A 20,276-nucleotide genomic window follows, 5' to 3' on the forward strand; every position below is an offset into this window, starting at 1 on the left:
AGTGTGACTGATGTGGGTTTCAGTTCTCCAAATCCAAAAAGTTCATACACCGAACTAGGTAAAAGATTCACACTTGCCCCTAAATCCAGAAGAGCTTTTTCAATGTGATAATCTTCTATAACACAGGAAATGATGGGGGCTCCTGGGTCCTTAAGCTTTGGAGGAGTGGCATGCTAGAAGACAGAACTAGCCTGTTCAGTGAGACATACTTTTTTTGGGATTTGTGATCTAGATTTACATTTTTGGGTGCACAAATCCTTCAAAAATTTGGCATAAGCAGGGACCTGTTTGATTGCATCTAGAAGGGGAAGATTAATTTGGACTTGCTTAAACAATTCCAACATCTCATCAAGTTTTCCTCCCTTCTTATCTACAGGAATAGGGGCTTTCAGGGCATCTGAAAATGGGGCTTTAGGCAAGTAAGATGATTCCGGTGCAGTTGGTTCCTTCTCTATTTTCAGATCCTCCTTGTTCTTGGGTGATTTGGATTCGGTTAGAGGTTTAGGGTCGGTCTCATTGGTTTTACTAGTGTGTTCAATGACCTTCCCACTTCTCAGAGTCATGATTGATTTGGCATGTTCAGAAAAAGCTTCTGGGATATTAGAACTCTCAATCATAAATTGCCCTCTTGGATTGCTCTCGGGTTGGCTAGGTAATTTTTCTCCTTCCATCCTACTGAATGCAGTTGCTAGTTGACCTATTTGGATCTCTAGCTTAGCAATGGATTGTGTGTGGGAGTTAAGGGTCTGAGTGTTGACTTCTAATCATTCTAGTACTTTCAGGATTTTTTTTTCAAAAGCTGAGCTGTGACCAGTAGTAGATGGTTGAGGAATATTTTAAAATTGATGGTATGGTCCATGCCTATATGTTGGGTCTTGATATTGAGGTCGAGGTGTGGCAGGACCAACCACTGGTTGTGGTCTCCAGGAAAAATTTGGATGGTTTCTCCAGTCGGGGTTATAAGTGTTAGAATATGGATCGTTTCCTGGTCTGCGAGCTTGTTGGACTTGAGCTTGCTGAACCTGCTCGTGCACAAACTCAAGAAATTAAGGTGCGGCTGGGCATTCGCTAACAAAATAGTTCGGACTTGCACACAATGCACAAACTTCTTGGATTGGGTTAGGTGGAATTGAAGATTGTCCAGTATTTAGAAGACGATCTAATTTTTGGGACAGTTCATCTACCTTTTGATGGATATCTATGGCATTTCCTACTTCATATATTCCACCTCTTTTTGGGTTTAACATGGGTTTATCTCTAATAGAGGCAGACATATGATGTAATAAATTTTCACTTAAAATTTCAAACAGTTGCCATACCTCATCCTCACTTTTCAGCATGAATGTCCCACCGCATGATGCATCGACCATTTGTCGATGTCTTTCAGAGAGCCCATCATAAAAACATTGGATTAACTGCCACTTGGGTACAGCATGGTGGGGATATTTTCTAATAAGGTCCTTTAATCTCTCCCATGTTTCATGAAATATTTCTCCATCTAATTGAGAAAAACTAGTTATGGCTTTCCTTATTTGATTAGTTTTTCCTATGGGAAAATATTTCTTGAGAAACTCTCCTTGCAGCTGGTCCCAGGTTGATATAGTCATGGAATCCAAAGTATGTAGCCAGTATTTGGCTTTGTCCTTAAGTGAAAAAGGGAATAATTTTAACCTAAGAGCATCATCGGAGAAGTTGTGAATTTTGACAGTTGAGCATATCTCAAGAAATTCTTCAAGATATTTATAAGGGTCCTCATTACTAAGTCTATAAAATGAAGGTAACATTTGGATTATACTGGACTTAATTTCATATTGAGTGGCCTCCACAGGGGACACTTGAATACAAGGAGAGTAGGTATATGTGGAAGGAGTAAAGTACTCCTTCAATTGCTTGGGTGGATCATTCTCCTGATTTCAGTCCATATTTTTACGTCTGTTGGCTCTAAAGGTTCTTTCTATTTCTGGATCAAAAGGTTGGATTTTTGGTCGTAACGATCTACGGCCAAGCATACACCTTACAATTATACTGTAGAGCAAACACAGAAATTTTTTTTTTTATAATATATATTTTTATAATAAAGTGAGAAAAGAATGAAGAAAATCTAAAGAGAAGAACCTAAAAATCTTAAATCTATGAAAAGGGAGAAATTAGTTAATGTTTAGATGTTAATTGCAATCAACTTAAACAATCATAGACTCTCTATCCTAAGGTTAACTTAGATCTAGACAGCTCCTAACTTTTAAGACCGCCTTTGAGCACTCCAAGCTCAAGACTGACTAACTGACTCGGCCAGGTAAGCATAAGATGTGGGAGGTTCCTGCTCGTTGCTTTCCTTAGTCACCAACTAAGTTGGCCAGGTCAGTCAACGGAACCAATTGAAAATCACTTTCTTTAACCACTTGTCTTAGACACCGAGCAATTAACCAATCCGCACTCGGTTCAACTCTAGAGCTTTCTTATCCTATTGAGCTCAAAATTCCTAGGGCTGACGTCTAGTTGATTTTAAATTAAGGTCTAGGTTATGCAAATGCAAGGGAGTGATTTGTGGGCCAAGGAAGGGTGATCAAATCCCCACCTTATCTGGTTAATGGGTTATTGCCCTTAAGATTAATTACGGAGATGCAATGCAAAGAAACAAGGTGTCCAATCAAGTTAGAAATTTTTATATTTGAGGTTACGCTATTTTAGTTAAGTGTTATGAAATGTCAGTGGCTTCTTTTTTTTTTTTTTTAATTTATAGTTTTATCTTTTTATATATTTTTTTATTTTTTTTAGTTTTGCAAGAAAATAAATTTAAGTGATGAAGTCTAAAAAGCAATAAATCACTAGGCTATAAAAAGTAGCAAATTATTCTAAGCAGAAAAATTCCTAAGTAGTAAATTAGTTATGCAAGGTAATTATGTAATTATGCAAATAAGATTATCTAGCTAGAAAGCACTGAAAAAAAAAATTTAAAACGAGAAATAAAAATTGAAAAGTATTTTTTTTTTTAAAAAAAAATTTCAATTTTTTAATTCAACCGTGCCAAGATCCCGGGCAACGGTGTCAAAATTTGATGTGTAGTTGTTGATCGCACCAAAAATAACTCTATTCATTATGTAGGTAGGATGAGTCGAGATCGTATCCTCAGGGACCTTGGGCTAAGTTGAGATTGCAAGATAAAAGAAAGAAACATTATTTTTGATTTAGAAAATAAATTATCTTAAAATTGAGGTAATTAGAAAATAAAGAGCTCGAGAGTTTTGAATTACTTTGCACTAGCAGAGTTGTATCTCTTTTTTTTTTAATTAAATGGATACGATTAATCTTAAAAAAAATACCTATCTTTTCTCGGCACGCTCCGTACCTGTAGATCACGATGCGTCTCCAGAAAGTATTAGGTAAATAACTCTTCTTTCCTCGGCACGCCCCATATCCTAGATCACGGCGCGTCTCCGAAAAGTAAAAGTTGTTCCTAATATTAATCTAACAAGAAAGCATAAATAAAAACATATAAAGGAGAGCAAATAAAGAACTCATGACAATTTAAATAAAAAGCATAATCTTTATTGCATATAAAGAAATACAGGAAAGTTTAGAACAATAAACCATCTCTGTGTCGTTACAAAATTTTTTCTCCACTCCCGAGACTACTAGCCTAGCTGCTCATGAAGTAGTCCCTTTCTATTCCTCTATGCAAGGCTCTAGAAGAATTTCTGGGCTCCCCCTCTAATGAGAGTACAAAAACTTTTTTATAGGTATTAGGAGGGAGGAGTTTTACATGGTTTTCCGATGTGGGACTAAAGAAAATACTAATGACTAAAGAATGGATGGATGAGATGAAAGGATCACAAACAGATAAAAAAAAATATAAATTTTTCCACTTTAGGTATTTCCAAATAAAAATTTTTTCTTTTAATTTGCTCGCCGATGTGTCTGCGGTGCGCGCGCCTGCTTGCATCCGTCCGCCCGCATCCGTCCCGCCTGCGTCCACGCTCACCCGCGCGCCCACGAGCTCACGCCGCATCCATCCCGCGCGCCCAGGAGCTCACGCTGTGTCCATCCCGCGTGCCCAGGAGAATTCAACATGAACCAACTTTTTTATATTCCAAAAAGAAACTTTTATTTCTTCACAATGACATCTATATCCTTTTGGATTCCTTGTATAGTATCTTCATTTTCTATAATACCATATGCATCCTTCTTTTATTTTAATTTTATTTTAAGTCTAAATTTCTTCAAACTTGAGTCTTTTTGATCTATGAATTGAACTCTTTGTATTGGCGATCATCTTTCCTGTAAAACATAAAAAGAAACATCAAATTCTTAATAAATAAAATAAATTAAATATAATTTTTTGCTTTAAATGACTTAAATTAAGTGTTTATCAATCCACTCCTTTCTCCTTTCTTCTTCTTTCAAAGTGAAAACTCCCGTTTGAAGTGCCTACTTCATAGCATTTGAAGCACTTTGCCTCCTTCTTGCTTTTATGAGACTTTGACCGTCCCCTTTGCTTGCCCCTATTCTTCTCTCTTCTAGACCTCTCCTTCATAGCCAAGCCCTCCTACAGAGCTCCTTTCTTGGTCAACTTTTTTCTCTACTCATTGGATCTAAGCACAGAGACAATATCTTCATAATACAATATTTTCTTTCCATTCAGCAGCATCGTTACTAACAGATCATAGGAAAAGGGAAATTAGCAAAGCAAGAGCAAACTCTTATCTTCTTCATCCATTTTCACCCTAAAGTTCATTAGATCATTGCTTATCTAATCGAACTTTTGGATGTGCACAACGATGTCTCCATCTTCCTACATCTAAAAGCTGTACAAGCACTTCTTCAATATCAACTTGTTGCATATATTCTTCCCTATATATATGGTTTGCAACTTCGACCATAACCCCTTAGGTGTCCTCTCTTCTAATATCGAATACAATGCCGAGTCCGTCAAACATCTTTTAATCACTGAACATGCCCTCTTCTCAAAGGATATCTATTGTCTATCCATCATCCTATCAGGTCTTTCCTCCAATACCAGATCTAACTCGTGTTGGATCAATTGATCTTCCACCCTGACCTTCCATATAGATAAACTTTTGTTTCCATCAAACTTCTCAAAATTAACCTTGATACTACTTTCCATGGCTGGATCCTAACCAAAACATAGCAATCCACCAAATGGATCTGAGAAAATACCTTGGAAGTGATGTGCTATAGAATTTCAGCTTGAAGATCTTCTTTGCTTCTGGCTTCTTCCTCCTTTTGACGCAAGACCAGCTCTGATACCAATTGATAAGATCCTTCTTTGGAGGCATGGAGACCTAGAACCAGCAGCAAATACCTCCTAAAGGGAGGGCGGCAAGGCTTGGAGGCACTGGAAAGCTTGGGCGGCCAAGAAACCCTAGGCGCCAGGGTTTGGTTGGTTCCAAATAAGGCAAGTGAACGAGGGTGGCTAGGGTTTCTCCAAGAGAGGGGGAAGGCAACCAGAGGAAGAAAGAGAAGAGAAAGAGAATTGGGAGAAAAATGGTCTCATTCACTTAATCAAAAATGATTACACCCATATATATATGTGTGTGTACAAATGACTCTCAAATTTCAACATCCTAAAATTTGACTCAACCCAAACAACTCCCATGGCTAACCCACATATGATTGCACTCATCCAAGCTCATGTACACCTATGACTTGCATGCTCTTATCTTTTTAGATCCAAACCTAGCCCAAATATGGATTAGCCCCTTAAGGCCTAAGTCTTCTAGGCCTTAAGATCATGGAGGGCTGCCTGCATCCACCCTAGCTATAGGGTCCAAACCAGCCCTAGAACCTTCATGAATGCTTCATAGATCATAAAACTCAGCCTTTTTCTTATCCATCAGAGGCTTGGGAGCACCACACCTGAGCCTACAGTCTACTCTTTGTATCTTGATGTAGTTTTTCTCAAAATAGTCACATGTAATATGAAATCGTCGCTCTATGTGCTAGAACTTCTGGTAAGACCTGATCTCTTTAGCTAAAGCTATGACACCATTAATATTGCAGTATAGTGTTATGGCATCTAATAATATTACATCGAGTTTCACAACAAACGTCTTGAACCAAAAGACTTCCTTAGCAACCTCAGAAGCGGTGATGTACTCAACTTCCATGGTAAGTCTGTAATGATCGATTGGAACTCTTCCAATCACCAAAGTTTCATTCCATAAGGAAACACATCTTGATGTAAATTTTCTACCATCAATATCAAACATAAAATCTAAAACTGTAAATCCTTGTACCCTCAACTCTGCTTCTTCTCCAAAAACCAAGAATATATCATTAATCCTTCTCAAGTACCAAAAAATATTCTTCACAACTATCCAGTGCTCCTAGCTTGGATCCGACTGATATCTATTTATGACACTCACAGTAAGGGCTATATCAGGTCGTGTATATAGTATGGCATATATAAGGCTTCTTAAAGCCAAAGCATAAGAGATCTAGCTCATATACTAAATTTTTTCAAATATGTTGGGGTACATCTTTTTGGAGAGATTAATTTCATGCCAGAGTAGCGATCTCCTCTTCGAGTCTTCCATGCTGAACCTCTTCAGCACCTTCTCTATAAACATCCTTTGTGAAAGGCCTAGCATCCTCATAGACCTATCATTATAGATCTTTATCTCAAAATATAGGATGCTTCTCTAAGGTCTTTGATGGAGAATTCTTTAGATAACCATATCTTAACCAAAGTCGATATGAAAACATCATTCCCAATCAAGACGATATCATCCATGTATAATATGAAGAATATGATAGCACTCTTACTGATCTTCTTATAAACACATGGCTCTTCCTCGTTCTTGATGAAAATAAATGATTTGATCACATCCTCAAAATGAGTATTCCAACTTCGAGATGCTTGCTTCAGTATATTACAGCTTGATACTTTGTGACTTTCATCACTGAAAGTAAAATTCAAAGACTGCTCTATATAAATATCTTTCTCAAGATATCTATTTAAAAAGATAGTTTTTACATCCATCTATCAGATTCATAATCATGGTATACCATAATAGCAAGCGGTATCCGGATGGACTTTAGCATAACCACAAGTGAAAAAGTCTCTTGATAGTCAATGCTTTCACATTGACTATAGTCTTTCACCACGAGCCTTGCCTTATAGGTCTCTATATTTTCATCTGAATCTATCTTTCTTTTGTAGACTCATTGACATCTAATAGATACTATACTTTCTGGTGGATCCAATAAGATCCAAACTTGATTGAAATACATAAAGTCAACTTTTGACTTTATTGCTTCTAGTCACTTCTCAGAGTCGATGTCTGACATCATCTCATTGTAGGATATCTTTCAGGAGGATGAAAAATCCTACTCGATCTATGAGGTGGAAGAGGAAGAGCATGTACTGACTTAATTTGAATAGATTATGTAGGTTTTATGACTCATTGCTCTTCAGAGACTCTTTTTTCGAACTCAATTTTTCTTCCACTACCTCTATCTTAGATAAACTATTTTTTTAAAAAGATAACATGTACTCATAATTACATTATGATCCTCTAAAAAGTAAAAATAGTATCCAATAAACTCTCTAGGATACTTAACAAAATGAGTTCTGTTGGACTTAGCCTCCAACTTGTCCACCTGTAGTCGTTTGACATGGATCGAATATCTCTAAATCTTAAGATAACCAAGACTCAGTTTCTTACCATGCCACATCTCGTATGGCATGATAGAAATAGATTTAGAGAAAATCCTATTCAATGGATAAATAGAAGTAAGCAAAGCATATCCCTAAAGAAATAAAGAAAGATCAGCGAAGCTCATCATAGACCGAATCATATCTAATAGGATTTGAATCATCTTATCTAACACTCCATTGAGTTGAGGTATTCCTAGAGGAGTCCATTATGAGACTATATCATTTTTTTTGAGATAATTTTAAAATTTTTTACTAAGATATTTATCTCCTTGATCTAATCAAAAAATTCTAAAAAATTTTTTAATTTACTTCTTAACCTCATATATAAATTTTTTAAATTTTTCAAAAGCTTCAGATTTGTATCACACACATATCCATACCATAAATAATCACCAGTAAAGGCAATGAAGTAAAGATAACCATCCATAGCCTGTACATCGAATAGACTGCACACATCAGTATGTACTAGTACAAGTATCTCAGTGGTTCTCTCCTCTTGTCCTACAAAAAGTTGTTTGATCATTTTTATTTGAAGATAGGATTCAAAAACTAAATAGGATATTAGCTAAGAAGCTTATCTTTCTTCAAACTATTTATCCTTTTCTCTCCAACATGACCAAATCTGAGGTGCCACATATACTTTAGATTCATCTCATCTCTGGATCTCTCAGATTCTACAGCACTCACTATAAGCAAGTCTGACATACCTTTCAAAAGTGTGTCCTTCTTGTTCTTCAGGAATGCCAGGTATATGGGATAGTTTTCTTTCCAATGGCCATCAACATTATAATGAAAATACTTTCCCTTGCCAGCATCCTTCTTAGGAACTACCCTTTTTGGCTTACTCTCGATCTTCTACTTCTTCACGAGCTTCTTCTTCTTCTTCTTCTTCCAATTAGACTCTTTTTTAGAAGAAGAGTAGCTTGCTCCACAGTAAAAATCATGCCTCTTAAACTCTTTAAGGCCCTTTTAGCAGTAATCAACATGTTTAACAATTTGACCTTGGTGTATTCAATCTTATCTATATGGTAGTTTACTATAAACTATCCTTACGAATTAGGAAAGGATTGCAAGATTAAATCCACTTGCAATTTCTTATACATCTCATGCCGAGCTTCTTAAGTTCCTCCAAATCTTTGATCATTGTCAAACAATAATCATAGATAGACTGCTCTTTGGTCAGCCATTGGATGGTTTGGTAATGTGGGGATATTCTAGTCAACAACATAGTTTAACTTCTTAGAACTTAAAACTATTTTTAAGTTTCTGAGCTAGTTTTTATAATTAGGTCCAGTTAGATTATTGGTTTCAAGAATGTGAGCTATAGGGTTGGCAGCTGATATTTTTTATTCTTGCAGAGAGTAAAGCTTCGAGTTAGATTTTTATATTTACTTTTAAATATTTATTTTAGGATCATTTTTGCAAACAAACATGCTTGCCACTATTTTTTCGAATCTCTTATACTCCTCGGATAGAAAAATAAAAATTTTTCATGACTAAGATTTCTAATGGATACTACAGTCCCACCAATTTGAGTACTATCTCACCTAATAGTTATTAATGATATACAAATCAATAAGTGGATGACTTTTTTTCAATGCAAGCATGTTGTAGCCATCTTTAGTCTCTAAATCATGTAGGCCTCACTAAACAGTTATCGACCTCATTTTTTCGTTAAGTCGGATCCACTGTTCAAACGCATAGGCAAAGCCATCATTGGATTCCTCACCTGATAGTTATTGGGCTCAATCCCATCTTTACACCATAACATCTCATGCTAATAGAGTGATTGCATCTTTTCATTGCAACTGAATCACTGTGACTAGTTAAGAATAATCATCACTAGTAGGATGCCCATACATCTATAACGATGGAAGATCACTCGACTTAATATATATTTAAAAAAAAATTAATTTAGATATCAAATTATGGTTATTTACATCTAATGTAAATAAAAATTCATAAACATAAACAATAAAATCATTGATGATCATGGATCTAAGAAAGAAATTCGAGCTTAAGCCACCGCACCAAATTAGGGTCTATGGGTCAAAGGTCCAAGCATAGACACATCAACTGGTTTAATCATCTTCAACTCCTTAAATCGATTCAAAGCATATCCTCGATCTCATCATGATCAACACCTTAATCCAGCCTCAATCAATTGCTCAACTCGATCTGTGCTTGTTTTATGCTGTAGGCTTGCAACCGATCAACTATTAACGTGTAACTAATCACATGATACAACCCATAAAGTATATAACACAAAAATTAATTACAATCCCTTAAATCATATGAGGTGATGAAACTCGTAGGTCTTCAAATTACATAAATCTACTGATGCTCGCAGGTACCCATAAATAAATATTTTTACATAAATAGGATCCGTAAATACATTGCATCACAGAGATTAAAGGGTCACAATTCTATGATCATGACCACATGTATCTCAAATGTAAAAATAGAAAATTTTAGATTTAGGTAATGAGCTGATCGTTTAACATGGAGTCAAATAGATATGATGTGATCTTATCACTACAACTTTTTGATCTTATCGACCATCGATATTGGCTGATCAAATCAGTCAACAAGATCAAATTTCATAGTTTCTAAATCTCATTAAATGATTCATAAATCATCACATTCATGATCTTGTCTACTTGTGATCAATCATCACAAAAAGATTCCATGAAAACAATAATGAAGTATGATCTACAATATCTAAATCAGCAATCTAATCTTAAAATATATGAAGATAGCTCTGATACCACTATTAGAAACTAGGGGTTGATTGATATGCATAGCAAAAGGATAAAATAAAATTTTTAATTAATCATATAGCTGAATAAAAATTAATTTTAGGTTAGTAAAGATGTTAGATCTCATTTCGAATCAATTTTGGATCCCTCATAGTTGTTAAGATTAACATTAAGAAGAAGAAGATCAGATCTTCACCTTTGTACAGATAGTTCTGCACCATAATTTGATGATCATAGATATCTTCATAATTTTTTTGAAGCTGCACAAGCATCCGATCTGTATAGGTATCCACATGAAGCTGTCGTTTGATCACGACCTTTGATTTCACTAGGATGCTAGCTCCCTTACAGAGATCTTCTTTGATGATGGATTTTTTTCTCTTTATGCTGGAAATCCTTCTCAAGTATTTCAGTCTTTCCTCTTCGTACATCACACTTTGTACATGAATAGATTAGGAATCTTTCTTGATCCTTTCTTTATTTTCTTCTCAAGAAAATCCATCTTCTTAGTCTTTCTTGATTTTCTTCTTAAGAAAATCCAGCATCTTTCCTTTTTTTCCTCTGACGTATGTCCAACTCTTGAGTGTGCAAAAGTTGTGATGTCCAACTTTTGGATGTATAAGAGAGAGAGAGAGAGAGAGAGAGAGAGATAGGGCATATGAGAAGACATAGGAGGTATGATACTTGAAACTAAGGGGGTGTCCAACTCTTGAACACCCAAAGGAGTCCATGCATTAGAGAGAAGGGTGTGAAGGGATCTCATCACTTCCTTTTGTAAAAAACTCCAAAGCCTTAAACCTCCTTAAGGGGCATGAGGTTTATAGTGTGTAGAGTCTAAGAGGTGTGGACTCCTTTTGTCTTCATGTAACCATCCAAACGTCCACATTAAAACCCTTTTAACATGAGGGAGGCACAGTTTCTCAAAGTCCTTCTTAAGATAGGATTCCTTGGGGCATGAGGCTAAGGGTGCACAAGAGAGTCTTTCTATGTGAAACACTTTCACATGACGAGTCATGGTGCAAAATGTAAAGCATGTTGTCTCCTTTCCACGTTAAATCCCTTCTTAACATGATTCATGACACATAATCACATTGAAAACTTTTTAGCAAGGGGAAATAATAAGGTGCCATCTTATGGAGAGAGGAGTCCTTCTATACATTAATCACCTTTGATGGATAAAGTCTCAAAGAGAGTAGACTTTGACCAAATCAAAATTTTTATCTCATTAGAAGTCCTATTGCCTTCGGATTTGATCGTATCAACTCTTTAATTATCAAACTATTGACTTGTCAATGTTTGATATGTCAAATTAAATCCAACCATCTAATCAGACACAATCTCTTTGTGTGTGATCACATAGATTCTATTCTATTTGGTAGTAAGACATATTATGATCTTTATCACTAATATGATTAAAATTTTTTCAATAGATTGAAATAATTTCAACTCATCCAATGAGAATGGAGTAGATGAATCTCTAGGTGAATTATTGATAATTAAAATAATTCTCTTGAGTCTTGCAATCCATCAATAACGCCCAGTAGCATGTAGTGGTATTCCAGCAGAATGGAGTAGATGAATCACTAGGTGCATTACTGTGTGATATAGTCCTTCCATCACAAGTCCCAACAAGATGGAGGTTATGAAATTTCTTGTCAAATTCTATCATCTGTTATATGTCAAATTTATTCAACTTGAGTTCTTAATGTGAAAACTATAAAAACTCTTTTCTGCTATTCACAATATCTTGGTCAAGATCTTCTAAACTCAATCTCTTAAATCATATAGGACTATCTCCCTTATCTATCAAGGATGATAGATTCCATCTAGGTGCATATCATACTCCTATAATAAAGCTACTATAGAGCCAACTGCACCATAAAGACCCATAGATCTAGGAGACCAAGTTGTTGCCCAGAGTACAACTCAAGAGGGGGAGTGAATTAGATATTTTCAAAACTTTTAAAACTTAGATAGGTATGTGCTAAACTTGAGTGTGTATGTAGTGGATGTGGTGAATTAAGAAGTAGAAAAATAAATAATTGAAAGTAAATAACTTGAGAACAAGATCACTCACACATAAACAAAATGGTTTATAGTGATTCAGTTTCAAGCCCAACACCTACATCTACTTTCCAAGCAAGCTTTTTAAAAATTCTATCATAATCAACAGATTATAGTAAGATTATTTTTTAAATTTATAATCTGAATCCAGTTTATTTAATGGACTCACCAACCAAAATTTATTCTCAAGCAACTCTTAAACTTATACAAATCCAATTCAAGGCTTGGATGGTCCTATCCCCCAAGTTTCAAATCCTATTAAAACTTGAAATACAAAAATATAAGTATATAAATTTAAATATAAACATAAACTCTTTTAATGAGCTGATGTTGAGACTTTAATATGCAAGATGAGAAATTGAAAGACTTTTTCCGTGAATGCTCTCTTCTTTTTCTTGATTAAGACTTGATTGCACAGCAAGTTAAGCGGTAGGAGTGGAGTAAATCCTCTTAAAAGCTCACTCATTGTAAAAAAGATTTTTTACTTATATTTCTCACTTATTTTCCTTGTGTGTTCAATTTTCTTAAGTTTCTTTTCATTAATAGTGGCTTAGACACCCTCTAAACTAAGTTAGGATCATCAAAAATGGATTTATAGCTATTAGAGCATGAGAAAAAGCCATTTGAAACTTCTTGAATGAATCCTATGGCTTTTTAAAAACTAGTCGTTAGAGCTGTTAGAGCCTGTTTAGTTGACTGGAGCTCTTCAGTCAGCTTGAAGTTTTCTTAAGTCAACTCAAGCAGTAGTGTCCAGAAACTACCTCTCTATCTTTTTTGAAAGAGTCAACTCGAGTAGTACTTGAGTCGGCATAAGATCTGTACCGATGCTATCTGCATACTAAAGTCGGCTTAAGGAATGCTTGAGTTGGCTCATGCCCTATGCCAGAAGTTGACTTCGTGCTAGAGTTGGCTCAAGATCTATGTCAAAGGTTTAATTTGTGCTAGAGTCAGCTCAAGGTCCTCTTAAGTCAACTCAAACCCTTGATTCTTTGAAAAATACTTAGCTTGATCTCTCAAATCTTCTTTCTTTAAATCTTTATGGCAAAAATCTTGAGATAGGATTATGACTTCTTGAACTTCTCAAATACTTAAATATTTCATTAGGTCCTCTCAAGTCAGCTCAAACCCTTGATTCTTTGAAAAATACTTAGCTTGACCTCTCAAATCTTCTTTCCTTAAATCTTTATGGCAAAAATCTTGAGATAGGGTCCTGACTTCTTGAACTTCTCAAATACTTAAATATTTAATTAGTATCGAATATATACTCAAAGATTTTATTATTCACCAAAATCTAATTCGAGGTCAATACAATGTATGTGTAGTCAAACTATAGCAATAACTTCATTGTGAATAGCTGAGACACCGTAGGTCAAAGAACTAGTCATACTACTACAACATCGAGCAAGTCATTGACAAGTGAGTAGATATCCAAATGACTTTTTATATTGATCACACTCAGTATCTTTATTCTCTAATAATCATCTGTACTCTCACTCCAGTGTCTCCATATTGTAGACTTGAGACTCGTCCATCTTAAAAGAGAAGTAATTCATGTATTAATCTATCTGAATGAATCATCATACCCATGTTGATCCATCGATCAAAAGTATTAGAAATTAATCATCATGACACATGCCTCAAATTCTCAACTCTTGAGAATATGTGTCATCATCTTATTAATTCTTTGGATGATTCATAGACACATACACAATATGAATAGAATAAATATCTCAATTTTATTAATAATAAAAATATAAAATATAAAATTATATTTTAGAATAAATATATGTGTCAGTCTGATTAGCTTTTAGAGCATACATCTAACATGACTGTGTGCCAACATCAGGCCACCAGCCTATTCTATCATGTGGGCAACTAATTAGAATCTTCTAACAAACTCTCAGAATGTGGGCACCACTCATGGCTAATAATCTTGATTTGTAGGTTAGTGGGCAGATTTCTTATTCTAATGGTCCGATGGATCGTGGTCTAGCCTAATGGCCTATAACTCCATATATATATATAAAGAGAATGAGGGGATCCTTGAGGTACGCTCAACACCAGAAAGAGAGAGAGAATGTCCCTACACTCTCACATTTTCTTCTTTTAATACTCTCTCTTTTTTTCTGTTCTCAAGCTCTAACTGATTTAAGCATCGGAGGATTCCTCATCAAAAAATCTTGAACGAGAGTGGACTTCTCTTACAGATTTTTTTTGGCATCCCAGTTTCCAGATTGGTGTCTGTCCTCGGCCACATCTACTTTAATCAAAGTCTGACGGCAATATTTTGACACTAGAGGAAGAATCCAGCAACCCAACAAAAGAAAGAGAGTATGGCAAGACACAATAATTCTACAACTTCCCATCAATAGTCCACCCGATGAAGCCAAGGCAGAGCCATCCAACTATCCATTGCTGACTACCTTGCACAACCAGTGCCACCACCCATGATAGCGGATACGCAATAGTTCGATGACCTAGTTCATCAGGTCCAAGTGTTCACCAACGTCATTCAGTATCTGTAGTAGACTATAAAGCAGCAGCAACCACCTCAGTTTACTCCTCAGACAGTGCCATCTCGGCATAGCCATCGAGATCAATCTTGGATTTTAGAGAACCCCCCCCTGGAAACACACATATCCACCTCAACTAATCGACGATCGCCATCCCATTGTGGATTTGGCCATGGCAAATGACACTGACATTTTCCCACCTCTTTTGGCAAAGACTTATTCTAGACTACTTTTCGCTCCCTAAAAAATCTCATCGGGAGGACAATCTCAAATGAAAAGTTTGAAAGATCGACCGCCACTTAGGCAACATACAGGTGGGCAGCTAGAGGAACGATGATGTCAGTTTTACCACACAACTGCCCTTCTCCCACTCTATTCTCCAAGAATCGATCTCGCATCAGTTCAAGATGCCATTGGTAGAGCCGTACAATGGCTCTACCAATCCACTGGATCACCTAAAGGGCTACGAGGCTCTCATGATGCTTCAGGATGCCTTAGATGCTATGCTCTGCCTTGCCTTCCTAGCAACATTGAAGAAAGTGGTGAAGATTTTGTACTCTGAACTCTAGTTAGGATCCATCTTCTCTTTTGAGCAACTTGGCCATCAATTTGTTGCTTACTTTGAAAATAACCAGATCTAGTCGAGGATCTTGGACAGCCTCTTCTCCATCCATCAAGTAGAAGGTGAATCTTTGTGGGACTATGTGGCATGTTTCAATGTAGCCACATTAGAATTCCGCAATCTGGATGAAGCTATCACCATGTCTGCCCTGAAGTGAGGCCTCCACAATGAGCTCCTCATTTACTCTCTCGATAAGATATTTTCAAAAGATTATGCCAACCTTCTAGCTTGAGCCCACAAGTACATACTAAAGAAAATATTGGCAATTTTATGCTTGCAATTTTAAAAATTTTACAATGGATCTTGATAGATTAAACAATTTAACCTATATTACATACACAAGATCTAATCTAAACTACCATGCCAAGACCTATGATATGATTAAATATGAGATTAAGATCTAAAAAATAAAAATTTGCATCAATCATATCAATGCTGTAGACTAGATCTAATCCTTAGCTCTAACCAAACCTGATCTAACGAGTTCAGAACTCATTATCGAAGCGCAGATTGCTGATCTCCGTAAGTGTATCACATGGATAGGACTTCCTTCTGGTTGCTTACAGCTGCACAAAGATATCCGATCTTTACAAATTGTCCACACGAAGAACGAATACTGATCAGGCTCCTCGAGAGTGCTAGCTCTCAAGGATCTTTGAAGGCTGATCTTCTTCTTCTTCTGATCTCTTAGACGCTCTAGAGAGAGAGAAGAATTAATGAAAGAAGAGAAGAGAGGAAAGAGCTATGGAAAAAAAATAAAATTTCAACTAGATCTCATATGGGACATCCAACTATTAGACCCCCTTTTTAAAGATGAGAGTTAGGGATTTGAGTTAAGAGGAGGCACCAAACATCTCTATGCCATATCCATATGGGGCGTCCTAATTTTTGTCAATTTTTGTGATGATGTGAGAAAAAAGTCAGATCTTTCTCATGCCAACCAAAACTCCAATGCACAAAGAGAAAAAAATGTTTTGGCACCACCCATCTTTCCATACAAAATGGATCTCTTTCCTTCTTATCACTTTATCTTTGATCTAGATCAAATTCAAATCAGGAAGGAGATAAGGACCATGACTCATCATGATTGCCGCCCACCCCTCTCTGTGCCCTCCTTTCTCATGCCCAAAAATCCCATGCAAAACCTTTTTTACATTAAACAAGATGGCGTGGGACCTAGGGCTTGCGCAAGGAAGAGAGTCCCAGTTGACTAAGACTCTTCGCTTTCAATTTGATTCCAAATCAAATCAGATCTAGTTTGAACCTAATGAGAGAAAGGAACCTAGTCTAATTAGAAACATAATCACCTTAATAAATTTTTAACTCAATTAGAAATTAACTGAACTCAAGTTCTGATCAAATCAGGAATAAATTTTTCTTGAAATTAGACTAGATCAAATCAAATCCAATCTAAGTCAAACTGAATTCAATTCAATTAGACTTGATCTGAACCTCTTTACTCAATCAAATTAAGTCAATTAGCAATCTAATTACTAATAAATCTTTTATTAACAGCAGAATCTCAGTCCAGTAGGACTCTCCTCTAGAGTCCTAATCCAGTGGGACACTCCACTAGAGTCCCAATTTAGTAAGGCTCTTTAGCCATCCGATCAAACAGAATATTCTAATGTATGTGATCCTATAGGTTCAAACCTAAATCGATAGCATAAAAATAACTTCTCATACTAATCAATGTAACCATCTAGCAATAGGATCTGACGTCCGGATAGGCCAAAAGATTGTAAAGCAACATTTTAGAATCTACTAGCATATGGTTACCGTATAATTCATCCCTTTGATCCTAATGCTCAAGATGACCTAGGGTTTAACTGTCAACCCTAAAATACTCAATCATGTTATATTTCAACCTTTCAAATCCATCACATGGATTATCCGAGTCAAGATTTTACCAAATTAAAATATACTGATGTATTAACTCCTACTTATTTAGAGGAGTCAATTTCATCTTGACTCACACACCGACTTGATAAGTATTTGACTGTACTTAGAAATCTTCCATCACTAATTAAAAATTCAGATGGTTCGATGCCAAAGTATAGTGAGTTGCTTACAAGTCACCGTGGTGATCTCAGATCGGAGGGACACCTATACTCATACCCTTCACGAGCTACTCTTGACATTAGAGTGCTTAGTAATTGATCACATTCAGTGCGAATGTACTCCTACATTCCATCTGCATGCCATACCAGTGTCTCCACACTCTTTGGTTAAGAGGACAACCAATCCATATGGCACACAACGACCTATACTCAATATCACTATTATCCTATTAATAGCATATCATTTGATCATGAATATATTTTAAAGACTAAATGAAAAATCTTCTTTTATCGATTAAATATAGTCCTAAGGACTTCATCACAATATAGGAGTTCAAGTAAGATGGATAAAATATGATGAAAAAGTTAAATAATTTTTATTAATAATAATTTATATATAATTTATAAATATGAGCACAACCATCAATAAGATGACGATTGATTTTGGAACATAATTTTCAACAACTCTCATTTAAACTAAAATCAAACGGTACAGTATCGTATATCCATCTTCGATTTGTGATCATCGAACTCTTTGATTTTAAGAGCTTTAGTAAATAGATCGGTTAGGTTATTCTTTTCATCGATCTTTTAAAGATCGATGTCACATCGATTCATGATCTTCCGAATAAGATAATAGCGACATAGAATATGCTTGGTGCACTGATGGGACTTCGACTCTTTGGCTTGAGCAATGACTCCAGTGCTATCGTAGTATAACAAGATAGGACTATCAATAGAGGGTGCCACTTTGAGCTCGTCGATGAACTTTCATAGCCACACAACTTTCTTTATAGCATCAGATGCTGCGATATACTCTACCTCGCAAACAGAGTCAGCCATGATATGCTTCTTGAAATTTTTTTAATAGATTGCTCTACTATTTAGGATAAAAATATATTCTGACATACTCTTACTATCATCATGATCTGACTAAAAACTGAAGTTGGTGAACTCTACTAGTTTCAAGTCAATTTCACTATAAACAAGCCACTGATCCTTAGTATTTCTCAAATACTTAAGGATGGTCTTTACGACCTTTCAATAGTTTTTTTCTGGATTAGACTGGTATCTATTCACTATCCCTAGTGAGTATGCCATGTCTGATCTTATACATGTCATTGTATACATTATAGAATCTACTGTCGAAGCATATGAAATTTTACTCATACACTGTCTCTCTTGAGGAGTTATCAGATAATCTCTCTACGAGAGAGAAATTTCATGGCCTATCAAAAAATAGGCTTTCTTGAAATTCTTCATGCTAAACCACTTTAGCATGATATCTATGTATGTAGACTGGGACAATCTAAGCAATATTTTTGATCTATCTCTGTAGATCTTCATCCCAAAGATATAAGATACTTCTCTCAGGTCCTTCATAGAGAACTGAGACGATAACCAAACTTTTATTTCTTGCAATGCAAGGATGTCATTTTTGATTAAAAGAATATCATCTACATACAGAATAAGAAAGACAATCATAGAGTTATTTATCTATTTATAAATGTAGGATTCTTCTCCATTTCTAACGAAGCCATACATTCTGATAACTTTATTAAAATAAATGTTCCAACTCCTAGATGCCTGCTTTAATTCATAGATGGATCTCTGAAGATTGCATACTTTGGACTCATTTGTAGATGTGAAACCTTCATACTATATCATATACACCTCTTCTTCCAGCTCTCCATTTAGAAAAGTTATTTTCACATTCATTTATCAGATTTCATAGTCCATATGTGCCGCTATCACAAGCACAATTCAAATGGATTTGAGCATTGCCATAGGAGAAAATATCTCGTCATAGTCAATACCATAATGCTGACGATAATCCTTGATAACCAAATAAACTTTATAGGTCTCTACCTTTCCTTCTACATCCCTCTTTCTTTTGAAGACCATTTACACCCCATGGGTTTAACCTCTTCAGGTAGGTCAAATAATGTCCATATATCATTGACCTTCATAGACTTTATTTCAAACATCATGGCTTCAAGCCATTTATCAGAGTCAGATCTCTGCATTGAATCTATATAGGTGATCGGATCTTCATTATTCTCATCGAGTTCAATAGGATTTTCGTCTCAGACCAAGAAATCGTAGTATCTGTCCGGTTGATACGATACTCTATCAAATTTCTTTAATGGTGCCTCTACAACAGGTTTCAGATTTGACATTGTCAAATCCGATTATGTAGGTTCACTAAATTATGTCAGTTCTATCTGTTGAACTTTCTAAAGTTCAACCTTAGAGGCAGCAATTTCTTCCCCAAGGAATTTCTTTTTCAGAAAGACTATCCTAAGGCTAATAAACACTTTTTGTTTATCAACAAGATAGAAATAACACCGCTTAGTTTCTTTATAATATCTTCTAAAAATATATTTGTCAGATCTGGCTCTGAGTTTGTCCATTTTCAAACATCTGACATAAGCCAGACACCCTCAAATCTTGAGGTGAGAGAGCACTAGCTTACGTCTCGTCCACATCTCATGTGATGTTTTTTTTTTACAAATTTACTAGGAACCCTATTCAGTATATAGCAAGCTGACTTGAGTGTATATCCCCAAAAGGAGATCA

General features: G+C 35.7%; 1 non-coding gene across 1 annotated transcript; it reads left to right on the forward strand.

Moving 5' to 3' along the window:
- The first annotated feature begins 1,429 nt into the window (after positions 1-1,429).
- Positions 1,430-1,535, forward strand: LOC140859005 (small nucleolar RNA R71). The gene has a single exon (XR_012142406.1). It is a non-coding gene; the product is annotated as a small nucleolar RNA R71 (small nucleolar RNA).
- The last annotated feature ends 18,741 nt before the right edge of the window (positions 1,536-20,276 follow it).

This window comes from Elaeis guineensis, chromosome 6 (genome assembly GCF_000442705.2).
Source record: "Elaeis guineensis isolate ETL-2024a chromosome 6, EG11, whole genome shotgun sequence".
Lineage (NCBI taxonomy): Eukaryota > Viridiplantae > Streptophyta > Magnoliopsida > Arecales > Arecaceae > Elaeis > Elaeis guineensis.